This window comes from Zootoca vivipara, chromosome 7, assembly GCF_963506605.1.
Source record: "Zootoca vivipara chromosome 7, rZooViv1.1, whole genome shotgun sequence".
Lineage (NCBI taxonomy): Eukaryota > Metazoa > Chordata > Lepidosauria > Squamata > Lacertidae > Zootoca > Zootoca vivipara.
In genome coordinates this window covers 28,534,043-28,551,886 of record NC_083282.1, presented here as the reverse complement: position 1 = coordinate 28,551,886, position 17,844 = coordinate 28,534,043, and the positions used below count along the sequence as shown (strand labels likewise).

The following is a 17,844-nucleotide window of genomic DNA, read 5'->3' as shown; positions in this document are numbered from 1 at the left end:
TCCCAATATTTTAACTGTAAAGTAGCTGTGGGGAGTGGAGCTCCGATTTTGATCAGAGCAGCAGCACTAGGCAAGGGGAATTTAATCCTTTCACTCTTCACTGGTTTCCCAATTTAGATTACCCCCAAGCTGTTCTTATGCCTTCTCTGGGAAGAAGGCATACAGGTATTGCATGTGTCGGGAGGGAGGGAGGGAGGGAGGGAGGGAGGGAGGAGAGAGAGAGAGAGAGAGAGAGAGAGAGAGAGAGAGAGAGAGAGAGAGAGAGAGAGAGAGAGAGAGAATGACAGATAGATAGGTGATGAGATAAAGATAGATAGATAGATAGATAGATAGATAGATAGATAGATAGATAGATAGATAGATAGATAGATATGGTTGGTAGGTAGGTAGGTAGGTAGGTAGGTAGGTAGATACGGTAGGTATGTATGTAGGTAGGTAGTAGATGATAGATAGATGATAGATAGATCCTTTTTCATTAGTGATTTGACATGCAGGGTTATTATTATTTTTTGAAACTCATTAACAGATATATAATTGCATGTGGTCTGCGACACAGGCAAGAGATTGCAATGTCCTAAATGATACACCTGGAAAACTAAAGTGAGCCAAGGGCCTAGCAGGAAGACTCAACCTGCTTTTCAGCAATGGAACTACAGCTGTGGAGATGTATGATATAATGAACTGTTACCTACTGTGAACCTTTTTGCAGTTATGGAACATAGCTCCGAGGCCGTTTCCACTTACCATTGACTCGCTCAAATGCCACGTTTTAATACACCACCGCCTTTTTCAAAGGAAAATGCTATACAAATGAGAAACAGGTAGGAAGCAACTTTTTGTAGGAAGTCAGTGGAATTTGCCCTGCAGGGTGGTGTGGCCATGCCAAATATATGAATCTAATGCTAGTATTCTTCAGATTGTAGACCCATTGAAATGAATGAACAGAGGCAACTTAGATCCATTAATTTCAATGCCCCTAGTTGGAGACAATCCATGGAAGACACACATAAATTCAGCATCAAGGACCGACTCTCTCATATTTCAGTGTGGCAACCCAGTTATTCTATATTTTCAAGGATACTTTTCATTAGAAGAGGGTAAAACACTGACTGTGCATAATTTAAATGCAAGGGATATGCTCTGTGTCTATTTTTTTTAAGGAGAAAAAAAATACAAGTTATATAGCATGTAAGTGAGCTGAGAATAGTCCAAAGTGGCACTATTATATCTTTTAGGGGTTTTGAGCTCAATAAAACAGATGTCCTGTATTTACCAAATTGCTTTTAAAATGTTGTTTATGAGGAAAGGGGAAAAATATGCAAACAGTTTAACATTTTGCCCCCTGGCATTTTTGAAGTACATTTCTACAGCAACGCATTTTATCTTGTTCACATGGATGAGCCAGCAAGACCAAACTAATATCTGAAACTTACTACCTTGGGGTGTTTTTCCCCCTTTTTTTACTGCTCCCTGACAATAATAAGGATTTAATTTAACAAGTCAAGGGGCAGATACAAAGCTTCAAAACATTTTTCATTGCTCTTGAAATGACAGGGCATAAGACAGATGGCCATATCTTTTCAAGGCGGGTCACCCCCCCACACACACCCCACGGTGTCATACGTCTACTTAACCGCAACTATAAAATGATTCACTCCTGCCTTTGCTTTTGGGGTTTCCAAATTTGGAGGTCAACAAGTAAGTTTGGCATTGCATAATTCAGGAAGGGATTGATTCTCTCTCACTCTTCTTCTTCTGGGACCTGATTTTAGAGTAGTGCAAATTCAGCACTGGCCATGGCCCAACACTTCTGTTTTACACGTAAGAGTTTCCATGTGGCTCCGAATACAAGTACCATTCCTTTCTAGAAATGGAGGAGAGCTCTTCCTATTTACCACTGAGGAATCAGTGCACACAATAATCTTGTAAATCTTTCCACCATACCTGCACTCTGCACAAAGATTACCGTAATACGGTTCTGGATTAGAAGATGTCAAATTATACAGGGGACGACAAGGAGAAAGGGACGACAGAGGATGAGATGGTTGGATAGTGTTCTCGAAGCTACGAACATGAGTTTGACCAAACTGCGGGAGGCAGTGGAAGACAGGGGTGCCTGGCGTGCTCTGGTCCATGGGGTCACGAAGAGTCGGACACGACTAAACGACTAAACAACAACAACTCATATATAGAAATGTGTTCCTTCGGCAAACAGGCAAACAGGCAGTGGCCGCCCTTGATCCCAAAATAAAATGAAGAGAGGTGCTGACTCTACTTCTTTAGTCATCTTCCCTAAGAGAGTCTCCAGAACAGGAGAGACTGCCGCGTTCGCTAAAATGTCTTTTGATTGGAAAACTCCTTGTGGCACTTCGATTATACAAGGAACTCAAAGCATTAAAGAGATGCAACATCACAAATAGGTATTTGTAAGGGTTTGTCAACTCCAATGAAGTGATCTGTTTGTCGACTCCCTTTTCCATGCACATCTGCAACTGCTCGCTACGTGGGGGCAGAGAGGACGGTGCCATTAAAACAAAAGGGGGACCTTAATGTGACCTTTGCAGCAAGGGATAAAATGTATTGATTGGTTGCTGCTGAAGGACATCATTAAATTCTCTGTGTTTGATTTCATTTTTTCTTCTCTCCCCTCTCCCCTTTTCTTTCTTTTATTTATTATTTGGTTGCCTGGCAGGCATATCAGTACTGACTAACCCTGCCAGTTCAACTATTAAAGAATTTATCTCTCGGAGGAGGCCTGATGTAAACATGATAATCTGTTTGGCGGCCCTTATGATGGAGTATGAATAAAACATATGACAACACAGTTTGAGCACAGGAGCTTACTATCTGTTACAAAGCAGAATGTCTGGATGCTCCTTGAAGGCCTTCCATGGTTAATCCCAGAGGACTAATCCTTTGTTCTTCATATCAGTTCACCTACAAGGGGAGTGGTGAATTCAACCCCACCACCACTTTTACTTTTCTTCAATTAAATGATAATGTCCCGTTCAAGAGCAGCTAATGGGATAAAGCTAATGGGATAAGCTAAGAGGAATTGGGCCTGACAATACTTTTCTCTTTCTATTTTCTCTTTCTTCTGTTTTGTGGTTCGAAGCAAGAGCATTTCTCTTAGGACTCTGTGGGTACGTAACCAGGGCCGGCTCTAGGGGTAGTCTGGGTGGTGCCTGGGCGGGGGCCCGGTAGGGGGCGCCGCGCGCTGCGCCCGCCCACCAGCCGTGGCAAGAAACGGAGCGGGGCAGGGGCGCCGGAGCGATCTCCGCACCACGGCGCCAGGGCGTCCGACGTGCTTGAGACGGCCCTGTACGTAACCCAAAGAATAACTGTGTTTGCAGGGAATCAAGCTTGTCTCTTTAGTTCATTTCCATTTTCCATCTGTAATTTGATTGTGAGCCATGTATTAACTAGAATGTATCGTCAGTTTAGAACCGGTCTTTTCCACGTTCTGTACTGTATTAAAGAGCTAGTTTACTGCAACGGCCAGAAGACTGGTTGGGTGAGGCTGTGGCTCATTTCTTGCCTTTTCTGCTTTACAGTGGTAAATTCTGTGCCCCCAAGGAGAATCCAAAAATTCAGGTAGCTGTTTAAAAATATATAGAAACTACAAGAATGAAGGTTAAACTTGTAAAACATGCTGAGCTTTAATAAAAGCTCTTCGACCAGCAGAAATACAGTCTTAACAGGAAATGAAAGCTATCTTGCAAAAAAAAAATGGCACCATTTAATTTACAGGTAGGTAGCCGTATTGGTCTGACGTAGTCATTGGTATGACCTTTCGTGTGCATGCACACTTCTTCAGATACAATGTGCATGCACATAAAAGCTCATACCAATGACAAACTTAGTTGGTCTCTAAGGTGCTACTGGAAGGTATTTTTTAAATTTTGTTTCAACCATTTAATTTGTTAGCGTGAGGGAGACACTCCACTGAAGAAAGGAAAACTGTTTACAGCATCTGCTTCGTTGTTTCCTCATCCTTTGACTTCCTCCATGCTATTCTTTCCCAATCAATAGAACCAGAATGCCTCCTTATAAGACGCGTAAGCAAAGAGAGTCCCCCTTAAGCAGATGATATCATTGCTCCTACCATGAAAAATGGTCCTGCAGCTGCTCCCTCTTGTGCTGTCCTTCTGCACCTAAGCCACAAAGTACACTTTGGCTAGGTACGCATTAGCGGCTTAAAACACAGCAGCAGGGTCATTCTCCCACCCCACCACACATGTTTCAACCACATTGCATGGGTCAGGGATGTCTTCACCCGATGTGCAGTACCCTGTTTGTTTTCCCTGTGCCTTCAACTACCCAAATGCCTATTCATGAACCTGTCATCAGCGCATGTCGCAAATGTACACATCTCACATTGACTGCAAAGCGATTGTGGTTTATGTTATTGAATCGGATGGACTCCAGTTCGATGGAAAACAGGTCAAACTGCCGCATTTCTCAAGAAACTACAGGGTAGGTATGGATTGTGGCTAATGCCACGCATGCATGGCTTTGAAACACCAGCAGTGGGAGCTCACTGGACCCAGAGAAAAGGGCAGCGCATACACAGCCTTAGTACAGCCCATTGGTATGGCAAACTAAGGCCCGGGGCCCAGATCTGGCACAATAGCTTTCTTAATCCAGCCCGCAGACGGTCTAAAAATCAGCGTGTTTTTACATGAGTAGAATGTGTCCTTTTATTTAAAATGCATCTCTGGGTTACTTGTGGGGCATAAGAATTCATTCATTTTTTTCCTCCAAAATATAGTCCGGCCCCCCCAAGGTCTGAGGGATGGTGGACCGGCCCCCTGCTGAAAAGGTTTGCTGACCCCTGGTCAGCCACTATCCTCTCCACCTCTGCCCCCACATGCAATATAAAGATACGGTACTTCTGACCAGCCTTTCAGGATGTTTGTGACATTCCTTGAAACTGGGGTATGAAACTGGTGCGGCAGCAGTGACTAGGAAATTGAGCTAGGAATTAGGAATTCTCTCATTCAAATCACGGTTCTGCCATAAACTCAGTTGGAAATAAGGTCACATGTTTGAAGCATTCTGGACACCCCAAATGCATATTATGAACCTCGAATCCTGACAGCATTCACGAGTAATGCTCTTTTGGACTACATAATTGTTCTAAGCATCAGTTTATGTGTTGTATCACGTTTGGAAATACGTGTTGAATCACTTCCAAGGCTGAAAATCATGTGGATCTCTACTGCGGTTGTTGTTTTTAAATCACCTTCTCCTATATAAATTGTGTGAATCTACCCACTAATAAGAATATTCTGTAACTGTAAAATGAGCACGTGGAACATTTGAGTTGCCACCCTTTGTTTATTTGATAAGCCTGAAGGTTCTGTAACTAAATATATTGGTTTGCTTATGCAGAATTTTAACGTTAGGATCCTGCTTTATGCAAGTGAACTTTTCCCCTCAATTAGCTTTAATTCTTAAGACATAAGAAATCAGATCCAGGACTACAACAAACTGAGCAGAAATCAGAGTCTTGGCAGGCCCATGCGGTCAAACCTGTTCCTGGTTCAGGTAGATAAACGAGCATGGAATTGTTTAATGCAACCTTTTCGGTATAACAAGAAAACTATTGTCTTTATATTTTGAGTTTGTTTTTAAAAGCCTGGCTGTTTAAAAAGAAAAAATGCTTATAGCACATTTTTTCCCTGGGAAATCTCTCCCTTTATGTACCAGCTTTGGCCATTAATCCTCTAATTATGTTCCTGCATAGATATAATTTTTGATCTTGGGCACAAGGAACCGTAAAAATAAAAGTTTTTCTATAAAGGCTGCTTTATACAAGCACCCAACAGCTGCTATTGGTCAAACAACTTTCTAGGGACTGTCTCTTCTCCATCAACAGCTCTTGTATAAGCCACAAATGCTACATTGTACAGAACCGATTCTTGTTCCACAGTGGCTACGTGATTTCTTGCTGCCCTTAATCAGAGGCCTTTATTACATGCTAAATATGGCCGCCATTCTGCCGCACACAGTTCCCAACATGCAAATTCCAATGAAATTAATGCATGCTATATTCATGCAGCCAGGGTTACAGCCAGGGTTTTTATCAAAAGGCAATATTTTTCATATAGACAAAGGTCTTGGAATGTGCCATTGTTAAAATCAGGGATTCACATTTCCCCATCTAACTACTGTGACTTTGCGTAGTGGGGTGGCGTGGGGCTCAGTGCTATAGGCACTTAATGAATCTCAGTGCTATAGGCCTTAACGAACCCCAAATTTCAGCAATATGGGGCTTTCTGTGTTGAAGCAATAGGAGTGTACGGTACATGTGCCTGTGTAAGCAGTAGTTGACCTCTACAAATCAAGTGTGTACACTTTCAAAACATGTACGTGTTAGGGGCAGCTTGTACCTGTGTTCAGTGTAAGGTGTGAGCATCCAGGGTAACTGTCACAGTGGCCGGAGTGGACTACTTCAGAGTAACGACGCTACGCAGCTCTGCATTTTATTCTTTTATTGGTGCTGCGTATTTACAGTGCTCAAGTCATTGCTATTTACACGGAGCGATGTTGTCAGTCGGTTTCAGAACCTCCTAATGGCTTTTGGCGCGTCTTTCTCCAACACAAAAGCTTTGGCAGACCCATCCTCTTGCCCCTCCTCTTCCTGCGTAATTCTGGAGTTGGGGGGATGGGTCTTCCCCCCTTACTTGCCCCTTCCTGTCCCACCTGGGACCCTGGCTCCTCTACCTTGCCTGAGCCTCGGACACGACTTCCTGCTTCCCCACTGGAATCGGAACTCTCCCTGCTTTCCCCTTTGCTCGGGGACGGGCTTGAACTCAGGAGGGGAGGGACTTCGCGATATCCCCTGTCCCTCACATCCACCCCCCTCCCAAGCTCTCCTTCACCCCTCCCCAGGCAACCCCAAGTAAAACGCCGCTTGCATTGGGGCAGACTCCAGATCCCACCCCAATCTGTGCACCAGCATGGTGAATTTCGCCCAATACGCGCGAACTGTCATATTTCCTTGGCGTAAATTATGAAGTTCCTCCTTAGTCTGGTCCATATGACTATCGGACGAATACATCGTTTTCAAACCTTCTAGAAATAGTTTGACATTCTTCATGCAAGGATTCCTTGTGGCAATTAACGGTCTTAGCCACTCCCTGGCCGCCCCTGTAAGGTGCTCCACAATAAACGCTACTCTGTGCTCATCATCAGGGAACTCATCGTGGTGCAGCTCAAGAGCATACACAATCTCAGTCTCAAAGCCCTGAAACTCCTTCGGGTCTCCATTGAACTTGCTTACTAGGGTCCCGGCTCTCCTTCCTGGCAGCACTTGGACTTGGGGTGCCCCTCCCGCCTTGTTTTTCTCTGCATCCAGCTTGTTTTGGAGGTCTACCGCCACCGCCCTTAAATGCTGCTCTTTTTCCTGGAGCTCTCTCACCTGTTCCGCAAGTTGTAGCCGGTCGTCCTGGACCTTCTTAGTCTCCTCTTTAGCTGCCTTCAATTCTCCCTGCGCCTGCAGCGACAGCTGTTGCAGTTCTAGCTGGGCTTGCTCAGCGATCTGCCGCCACTTCTCCGCCTCTGACACGCTCATCCCGGCAACTCCAAAGTAGCCCAAAAATGATTAGGAGGTTGCTGTCACAGTGGCCGGAGTGGACTACTTCAGAGTAACGACGCTACGCAGCTCTGCATTTTATTCTTTTATTGGTGCTGCGTATTTACAGTGCTCAAGTCATTGCTATTTACACGGAGCGATGTTGTCAGTCGGTTTCAGAACCTCCTAATGGCTTTTGGCGCGTCTTTCTCCAACACAAAAGCTTTGGCAGACCCATCCTCTTGCCCCTCCTCTTCCTGCGTAATTCTGGAGTTGGGGGGATGGGTCTTCCCCCCTTACTTGCCCCTTCCTGTCCCACCTGGGACCCTGGCTCCTCTACCTTGCCTGAGCCTCGGACACGACTTCCTGCTTCCCCACTGGAATCGGAACTCTCCCTGCTTTCCCCTTTGCTCGGGGACGGGCTTGAACTCAGGAGGGGAGGGACTTCGCGATATCCCCTGTCCCTCACAGTAACCAAACCTGTATCCATTATTTGTACATTTTTAAAAAATCTCACTGGAAGCATAGTAAGTGTCCAGATAAAAGCAGATTGCCCCATTTAACCATCTGTTCAGCATACACTACATAGTCCATGCTGGATGAGGTCAGCCATTCCATGACTGGTCAGAGGCGGACAGTGCAGTCTGAAACAGCTACCTGTGTATAGCACACAGGCATTAACAACAACAACAACATCCAGAGAGTATATGAGTTATCTTAATTATCCCTGTAGTCTTGTATAGGTCAACAGTATTAAAAAAAGGATATTTCCCAATGCGCGCGCGCACACACACACACACACACACACACATGTCAAAGCCTTCATTATCCAAATTGTGAATCTGGGGCTGGTAACATTTGCCCTTGTGCACTTCCTGAGGGTTTGTTGTTGTTGTTGTTTCTTTGTTTCTCTGTTTGTTTGTTTTTAAGGCTGTTGCGCACAGCTACAGAAATACTTGTGCATGCGCCCGGAATAGAAAAAAGTTTTAATGGAAGGTAGGGAAGGAGAGAGTGGGGGGGGGAGCACAGCCCAGATACTTTCTGTCAAGCTCTGCCTACAGGTGCAGATGGAAAGTAGTGAAACTGCAATGAATATTACAACTGGAAGATAATGGGAATGCATGTAAATCACCTTCTGACAATACTGTATATCCCTGCATATAAGACTACTTTTTAACCCAGGAAAATATTCTCAAAAGTTGGGGGCCATCTTATACGCCGGGTCGTATTTCTTATACGGCGCGTATACCCCAAACTCTATATTTTAACTGGAAAAGTTGGGGGTCGTCTTATACGCCCAGTCGTCTTATACGCCGGAATATACGGGTAGTTTGGAATTACTAAATTAATTGTTGTAGTAGTCGTCGTAGTAACGTAAAAATCTGAATATTCCAATAACTTTGCTTCATTATCAGACTGTGATTGATCTCAGAGGTTTAGGATTTGAGCCACATAGGATTTGAACTGATCTCTGACCTCCTTCCTCCCTTATGTTAATCTGCAGAAATCAGGGGGTGGGTCAAAATCTGGCTCATAATATAAACTTCATAATATAAACTTAGGACCTCAGAGGGGAAATGTAATAAAACCTTCAGTATTGACTGCCAGTTCTTTTCATTTATTTCTTTTTCTCCTCCTGCTTTTTTCGGTTTTTGCTTAAGAACTTGTGTGGTCTCTTTCAGGTTGCGTTTGGTGGGGGGAATCAGTATATTTTGTCAACAGGATAAATTTATTCTCTTTGTTTCTTAGTTTCAGTCAAAATGTGACTGACTGCCCCTGACTCACACATTCAGATGTCAGGAGAGTGCCAATAATAGTCCCTCTCCACCCTTTACATCTGGGCACTCGAGTTTCATATTTTGCTTTGCTTCCCTTGAAGAAACGTATTTATTGTTTATTTATTTTCCACCTTCATGGATGTTGGAAGACCTTTGCAGTTCAGCTGCCAAAAGTGTACGCCGTTAGCCTGCTCTATTTAAAGGTAACTTGGCTGTCTGGGTAGCACCAGCTGTAGTGGTTCATGAATCAAACATGCAGCACCGTGTGACCTCACAAGGCGGTCAAGCATATGCTACTTCCTCTTAACACACCTCTTCATCACATGACAAAATTTGCCCCCACAAGTTGTGGTGTTCGCCGCCAACTTGAGCAGCTTTAGAAGAGGATTCAACAAATTCATGGAGGATAGGAATAATACCAATGGCCATTGGCCATGATGGCGGTGTTCTACTTCCACTGTTGGATGTAGTACCGGTATGCTTCTGTATTCTAGTTGCAGGTGGGAAGAGGGCAACTGCACTCAGATCCCGGGTTCTGGGCTTCTCATAGGCGTCTGGTTGGCTGCTGTTAGAACTGGATGCTGAACCAGATGGGCCTTTGGTATGATCTAGCAGGACTCTTAAGTCCCTCCCACGCTTTCTTCCTCTATTGCTAGCTCACACCCAATCCAGCAATCCCCTGAATTTTTATCAGAAATTGTTGGGGCTTTCAATGCAATGATAAGCTTCATTTACTACTACTGCTGCTACTAGAAAGTGGAGCTAACCAGGGTAGTGACAGACCTCCAAGTGTCCCTATTCTCCAGGGACAGCCCCAGATTTATAGAAGCCATCCTGGTTTCTGATTTGATCCCAGAATGTCCCGCTTTTCCCTAGGTATTTTCAGCAGAGGAGTGTTGAAGGATATGGAGCTACGTGACTGCCGAGCCAAGAAGATAATTAGCTATACAAACTTCAGAAGACATCTGAAGGCAGCTCTGCATAGGGAAGTTTTTAATGTGTATTTTTTTCTTTTATGTTTTTATATATGTTGGAAGCCACCCAGAGTGGATGGAGCAACCCATTTATATGTGTGTGGTATAAATTTAATAACAACAACAACTACTACTACTACCACCACCACCACTACTATTCTGGAGTAAAAGGTAAAGGTAAAGGGACCCCTGACCATTAGGTCCAGTCATGACTGACTGGGGTTGCGGCGCTCATCTCGTGTTATTGGCCGAGGGAGCTGGCGTACAGCTTCCAGGTAATGTGGCCAGCATGACAAAGCTGCTTCTGGTGAACCAGAGCAGCACACGGAAACGCCGTTTACCTTCCCGCTGTAGCGGCACCTATTTATCTACTTGCATTTTGACGTGCTTTCGAATTGCTAGGTTGGCAGGAGCTGGGACCGAGCAACGGGAGCTCACCCCATCATGGGGATTCGAACCACCGACCTGCTGATCGGCAAGCCCTAGGCTCTGTGGTTTAACCCGCATCGCAATTCTGAAGTAGTATGTCCCTATTTTCATTAGAGAAATGTTGGAGGGTATGTAGTGAGGATGGTGCCATCTTTTCCATCCATTAATTGTACTTCAGAGTTCAGTCACAGAATACTCTGTGGTTCAGGCAAGACAGCCACCCAGTTGGCTTTCAACACACTTTTTATTCTTTAGGGCAGGTTTATAAACAAAATGTGATGGTGTTCTTAGGTTCCAGTGTTGTGAGGAAATTCGGCCATAATCACACTAGTGTTTGTGTCCCTGGTTTACGGTTTAAAGAACGTCTATGAATGCCCATAACATTGGAGTGTCCATACATGAGAAGTTATAAGAATTCCATAGATGTACTCGGCAAGAAAATTGAGGGAAAGAAAGACCCCCAAGGTGGGTTCCTATATACTCATGGATTGTCAAAGTTGACATGCAATATACAGAGTAGTTTTAAAAAGAAAGAAAACACACCCCACCCAAAAGGAGAAACAGTGGGAGTTGTAGAGCAGGCATCCTCAAACTTCGGCCCTCCAGATGTTTTGGACCACGATTCCCATCTTCCCCGACCACTGGTCCTGTTAGCTAGGGATCATGGGAGTTGTAGACCAGAACATCTGGAGGGCCGCAGTTTGGGGGTGCCTGTTGTAGAGCTACATGCATGCTGGCTTCATCCTGGTTCCACCTTTGGCAGTGGAGATCCAGGTGCAGATATGAGCTCTAGGCCGACTGGGGCAGACTGACAGACAAGGTGAATGAAAGATTGTGGGGAAATGATAGCTGCCTTCCTTTGTCTTCTTACTCATTCTTCTCTTCCAACACAAGCAACTTTCTCATTTTAATTAAGGTGAAGCTGCACCATCCTGGTGGATTGATTTGATTTGATAATTGCAAGATTATTTGCAGAAAAGTGTTTCCATGTGTCTCTTACATTCACTTTGTTGGGTGTGTGTTTGTGTTTTTAATTGAAGAGCTTTGGCTTTGCTACCTGGCCAGAGAGCTTCCCTTGCAGTGTTATTGCAACCACAAATAAACCCTCAAATCTTTTAAAATGCTATATAAAAAGGTAAACCTTCATATGAAGTGAAGTACAAAAAGGTGGCTTCCTGCTTATCAACCTGCGTACAGGATTGGGGGTGGTGGTTGATGGGGAGAAATCATCCACTTAGGCTTCATTTCCTTTGACAACTGTATCCCACACCCTTCCTTTTCACATATTCATTTAGTCAGAGATGTAGCAATGTCTTATCTTCCTTTGGGTTCATACAGGATGCTGTTTTGATATTCAGAGACACAAGAGGATTTCTTGTTAATTTAATTCATGATAGGAGTACAGTACTAAACTTGATCAAAATGAAGAGCTTTGGACCTGTATGTGCATAAAATGGGTCCCTTCCAACTCTACAATTCTGTGATTCTATGAATATTGTTTGTTTGTTTGTGTGTGTGTGTGTGTGTGTTATACAGAGAGAGACGCAGGCAGGCAGGCAGAGACAAAGAGAGGACACATTTTTATCTCACCCTTATTCACGTGAACATCCACAGTCCTCCTCCCATACTATTCTCACCCCAACCCTGTGAAGTGGATTAGGTCAAGACTGGCCCGAGGTCCCTGGTGAAATTTGTGGCTGGATCTCCCTGCTCCTTGTGCAACAGCCCAAATACTGCATCGCTAGCCATTCTGAAAGTTCTCGCTCAAAGAATGGTTTAATAACTGAATAAATATCACAGTCTGGATGAAGAAGAAGCTATCAATAGTAACATGAAAATTGATAGATGTTAATCATTAATTACTGAATTAAATCATTAATTGTTTATGTAAAATGTAGGCTGGACAAGGTAACTGTTAGGTGGATCTACATCTGGTTGACTGATCAAACCCAAAGAGAGCTTCCTCGGGTGGTTCCTTATCATCCTGGGGGAAAAGGAACAAGTGGAGCACCTCGGAGTTATGTCCTAACTTATTTATAAATGACTTGGATGAATTATTATTATTTTAACTTCTATACCGCCCTATAACTGAAGGTCTCAGGGCGGTTCACATAAAATATAAAATACGTAAAGTCAAAACAAAACCAGCAACCCAATGAAAAAACTCCAAAAGAGCCAGAATTTTTAAACAGGGTATAGGATGTAAATCGAGTCAGGCAAAGGCCTGGTTGAAAACGAACGTTTTTGCCTGGTGCCTAAAGGTGTATAGTGAAGGCGCCAGGCGAACTTCCCTGGGGAGAGCATTCCACAGACGGGATGAAGGTGTTGAGGAGGAGATCGTTTTAACAGAAGAATTATAATGTTCTTGTTTAAACCTGAAACAGTGTTTCTGACAGAATATAAGTGCTGTGCTTTTAACAGTGAAACCATCAAGTTTTATCCCTCTTTGAGTGCTTATTTGTATAAATACAGTTTTCCATCATGCCTCAGCTTTACAGTAATTTATACCTAGTTCAGAGAAGAAGTTGTCAGAGGAAACCCCAGTATCAAGAGCCCTTGCTATGCTATATGCTACCACATAGGGAATCCCTGATTTCCAGGTTGTTTTAGACAGGAACTGAGCAAGGTTTAGTTTTTAAAACCAGACTTGGTCATGTTGCCCTGCTTCCATCTTCACTGAGGGCAGATGTCACAAGTGCAAGAGCACCAGCATCATTCACAGCTGCCATAGAAACAGGGCTTGCCCTCTTTTACTGAGCAGAAGGAGCACCAATGGCCTTGCAGGACCAAGATTCAACAGCATACTGCCTACATACTGCCATGTTTTGGCCACTGTTCTTGGGGAGCGGACCAAACCGCTCAGACCAGCCTCTCCAAAGCAGTCTCTCAAACTGAAGGTCACCTTGCTAGGATCCAAATGAGAACCGTGGCACTCCATCTCGGTTATGCACTTTGTGTCTTTAAGTTTCTTTCCATACATCATCATTATCATCATTACCATTATAATTACCTATTGTTCTCTGAACTGCTTTGTCTCTTCTCTATTGTGGCTATCATACGATTCTCCTCCACCCGCCTTATTTCTTGAAATGAGATTAAATGGATATCTCTCTTGCATTTAACAATTCTAGGTTCTTGAGCACCTTATTATGAAAGGCCGCATTGTAGCTTGTGCACCTGCATGGTGATTAATGAGAACAAAAGCTTTGGGAATAGTGATTGCTTGATAGCGGTAGCTACTCAGAAAGCTTAGGTTGCACAAAACATTGTGAAGTTGAACATGACATTGCACTCAGCTTCTTGTAGCACAGAAGGTTAGTGTATTCTTGTTTCAGAGGGTTGGCGGGAGCCAGTTTGGCAGCACAGCCCATCCAATGGATGAATAACATCATTGTCCCATAAGTCCTACAGGATTTCTTCTCCTATATCCCCAATAAAGTCTGAAGGGATGGAGAGAGCAGTAAAGGATACGAGGGATTCCTGAGGCAAGTAAAGGAAGAAGCAGGAGCAAAGTCTGGTTCTGATCAGATGACGCAGTTTACCCAAGGGCAGAACTAGGGTTGCCATACGTCCAGATTTTCCTGGGATTCCAATGATGTGGGGGGCGAGCTAAACAACTTTCCCAAAGTTTTACTTCTTGAAATATGGCAACCCTACAGGACACATATGGAAGGATCAAGCTCAGTAAAACTGTTGTGCTGAAAGGTTGTACCGCATAGCACCTGTGCAGTCAAACAGGCACATTATTTATTAGGCCTGGGTGTGAAGGACAGTGGCCCATTCAGTTCCATTTTTATTCATTATGACGTTTGAGGGAGAGGGTCAATGGTGATGTAAAAGAGCACAATATTAAGGAGAGATTTGAAAACAATTATAACAAATGTGAGTAATGAAACACATGTGGTTTAAATGAATGATAACAAAATGAATGCTGTTTTAAATAATGAAAATGAATGGAATTGTGAAACAAAACATATTATTGCACACCACTCTTGTCATCACCGCAGTGTGCTGCAAAAGCCTGGGCAGTGATAAAGAGATTAGATAGTCATAGACTGAAACGGAGGTCAAGGAATGATGAATCAAGCGGAAGGACATCTACAACTAAATTGAGGACTGACTTGAAAGTGCTTCTCAGAAGGTATATGGATTAAATACTTCCTGCCTGGTAGGTCCCAATTCTAGTTTTTGCTCTTGTTGTTTGGCAAAGCCGTCCTTTCTCCCCAGGCTCAATCACAGAGCAATCGGGTCAGTGGGTTTATTTGCAGAGACCCATATTCACCATATTGCAGAGCAGTTATGGACATGGTGTTATGGACTGCACCAGCTGGTGCACAGTTCACTAAGGACTAGTCACCACTATGCAGTTGGTTTGGTGGGGAGCACTTACCTTTGGGAGGCCCCTGAGTGGATGGTCACCCTAACTGCAGTCTGTTGGCATAATCAGGCAACCACCCTTTCAGTAAGCATGTGCTTGAATTGTGAGGTCTGAAAAAGCCATGTCTCCTGCTATGGAAAGGCAAAGACAAAATGGCCCCTTCCCATATGATGGCAGGCAGCAGTTTTGTCTTACAGCCTCACCAGTTGAAATAGCCATGCCACTTAAGCATGGCTTTTTTTCACTACGGGCTTATTTCTACCCACTTTTAAGTCATAGCAAGTCTCCACTGAGTTCATTCCAGCCCATAGATGCATTTTGTAGGAGGACAGATCTGCCCCCCCCCACCTCCTGATGAATATCGGCTTATTCTAACATAGAGGTGGGCTTTTTTTACTGGGAACACCCATGTCGCAGAACACTCTCTCTGCTGAAATGTAAGAGGCCCCTTCGGTATCAACATTCTGCTGACTCTTGATGACACACCTATTTTTTTAAATGTTTAATTATTATTATTTTCAAATTTCTATGGCACCCTTCAACAGAGGATCACAAGGCAGTTTACAATATTTAAAAAACAGAAACATTCATAACATGGTAACAAACAAAAACAACAACCCCCTCCCCCCCCATTTTGAAAAGCCACAGGTGGTTTAATGAGCCAAAGGCCTGGGAGAAGACAAATATTTGCGCCTGACATTCCCCTGATCTCCTAACATGAACCTCCAGCTTTGATTGTTTTAATTGTTGCTTTAACTCTTTTAATTGCCATGCTGTTTCAATGGGATGGTTTTATTGTGCATTTTAATTGCAGGTGCTTTATTTAATGCTTTGATTAAATTGTCTTATTGTGTATTTTAATTATGCCCATTTATAGGATTTTGCAATTGGCTTTATACTTGTAGAGTGCTTAGAAGCCGCCATGGCAATTATTGGTATATTCATATTATTGACATCATCATCATCACAACCACCGCCACCACCATCATTGTATAGAGGTACTCCAAGCCATTGTATCCACAGAACAGTCCCAAATATAAGGAGAGAGAGAGAGAGAGAGAGAGAGAGAGAGAGAGAGAGAGAGAGAGTGAGAGAGAGAGAGTCCAAGCACTACAATACTGTTGAAAAGATCTGTGAACAACTACCACAAATAAATGGGCAGCACTTGCCCATTGTGGGGTGCTTTTTCAACTCCTTTGCAACAAGACTAATGCTAATAAATGCTGGATAAGATCAAACCGCCCAGTTAAGGTTCTTTACGCTCCAGCTGAGAAACGTCTTCAGGCAATTTGTTGCTTCAGTTGCAGCAGGACTCGGTTGGGGGTTTAAGAAAGAGCTAGTTACAATTAGTAACTAATGCAGATCCTGTGCTTACATGCTTTAGAGGTTCTAATGGCTAAAGGCATATCAAAGAAATGGCTTTAATTACTGCGCTGCTTCCTTCCTCCCTCCACTCCATTTGCTCTTTCTCCATCACCTTAACCTGTCTAGAATACACAGCAGAAGTCGCAACAAGTGCACCGTATCCTTCTTTACCGAGAAAGGGACATGATACATGGCCAAATAAGGGTGTGACTCCCCCCCATTAATTCTCTGCTCAAATAGATCCCTGCAAATCCCTGCAGAGATTAGGAGAGACTCTGATAGCAGTTAATGGACAGCAAGGGAAAGTAAACAGAAAAGTGTTTCTAATGGTGGAGACTGGGGCAGATGAGGAAAAGAGCAAAAGGATTGTTTGGGATAACAGAATTGCCCAAGGAATTTGTGCCAAATGGCACATGGTAAGATAGAGACCTCTTTACAAGAGGGGACCAATGGCATGAGTGGAATGTTCAAAAGGGAGGGGGCGCATATTGGCAAGCTTTGCATGATCTGCATGTCAAAAGCAACTTGCACTGCATAGAGGAAATGCCTTTCTATTAAGCAACAACAAAAGACCTCTTATAAACAAAGTGCTAGGGGCTATGCCATTGTTCTCCTTCTCCACAGCTTTGAAGGCAGGTACATGGCATAAAACAAAACCCCTTCCAGACACTCCAGCATAACAAAGGGAAGCAAATTGTGTTTAATGAAAACAAGCACATCAGAGGGACTGAAATCAAGAGCCAGCAGAACCCAAATTCTCCTTCGTGAATATATATTTTTCAACACTAATGATAATCAGGATACCAGATAGTGGTTTTCCTGTGGCTCACACTGGCTAGAGTCTAGACCATGGGTAGGCAAACTAAGGCCCGGGGTCCGGATCCGGCCCAATCGCCTTCTAAATCCAGTCCACGGACGGTCCGGCAATCAGTGTGTTTTTACATGAGTAGAATGTGTGCTTTTATTTAAAATGCATCTCTGGGTTATTTGTGGGGCATAGGAATTCATTCATCCCCCCCCCCCCCCCGAAAAATATAATCCGGCCCCCACAAGGTCTGAGGGACAGGGGACCAGCCCCCTGCTGAAAAAAATTTCTGACCCCTGGGCTAGACCCTTAAAGTTTCCAGTTGTTTGCACCCTTTCAGTAACAGAGGTTATGATTGGATGATTTGGTGTTTCTAGCTTCACCCACCAAAAAACCAAACGTGAACATTGTTGGAAGAAGTGGGCATAGAGGAAGGGGTTAATTTATTTCGTGGGCACAAATCACCCCATGTCTGAGATAAGCCAACTGGTGCATGATCAGTCAAGCCAGTTGCTGTGGCAACTGCCCAATGCCGT

At 43.8% G+C, this 17,844-nt stretch overlaps 1 long non-coding RNA gene across 1 annotated transcript in view; it reads left to right on the top strand.

The window, feature by feature from the left end:
• The window catches only part of LOC132592430 (uncharacterized), a 268,149-nt gene extending 253,012 nt beyond the window's left edge, over positions 1–15,137 (top strand). The window contains exon 3 of the long non-coding RNA XR_009557883.1: positions 14,768–15,137. This is a non-coding gene — a long non-coding RNA (uncharacterized LOC132592430). The remainder of the gene's footprint in view (positions 1–14,767) is intronic.
• The last annotated feature ends 2,707 nt before the right edge of the window (positions 15,138–17,844 follow it).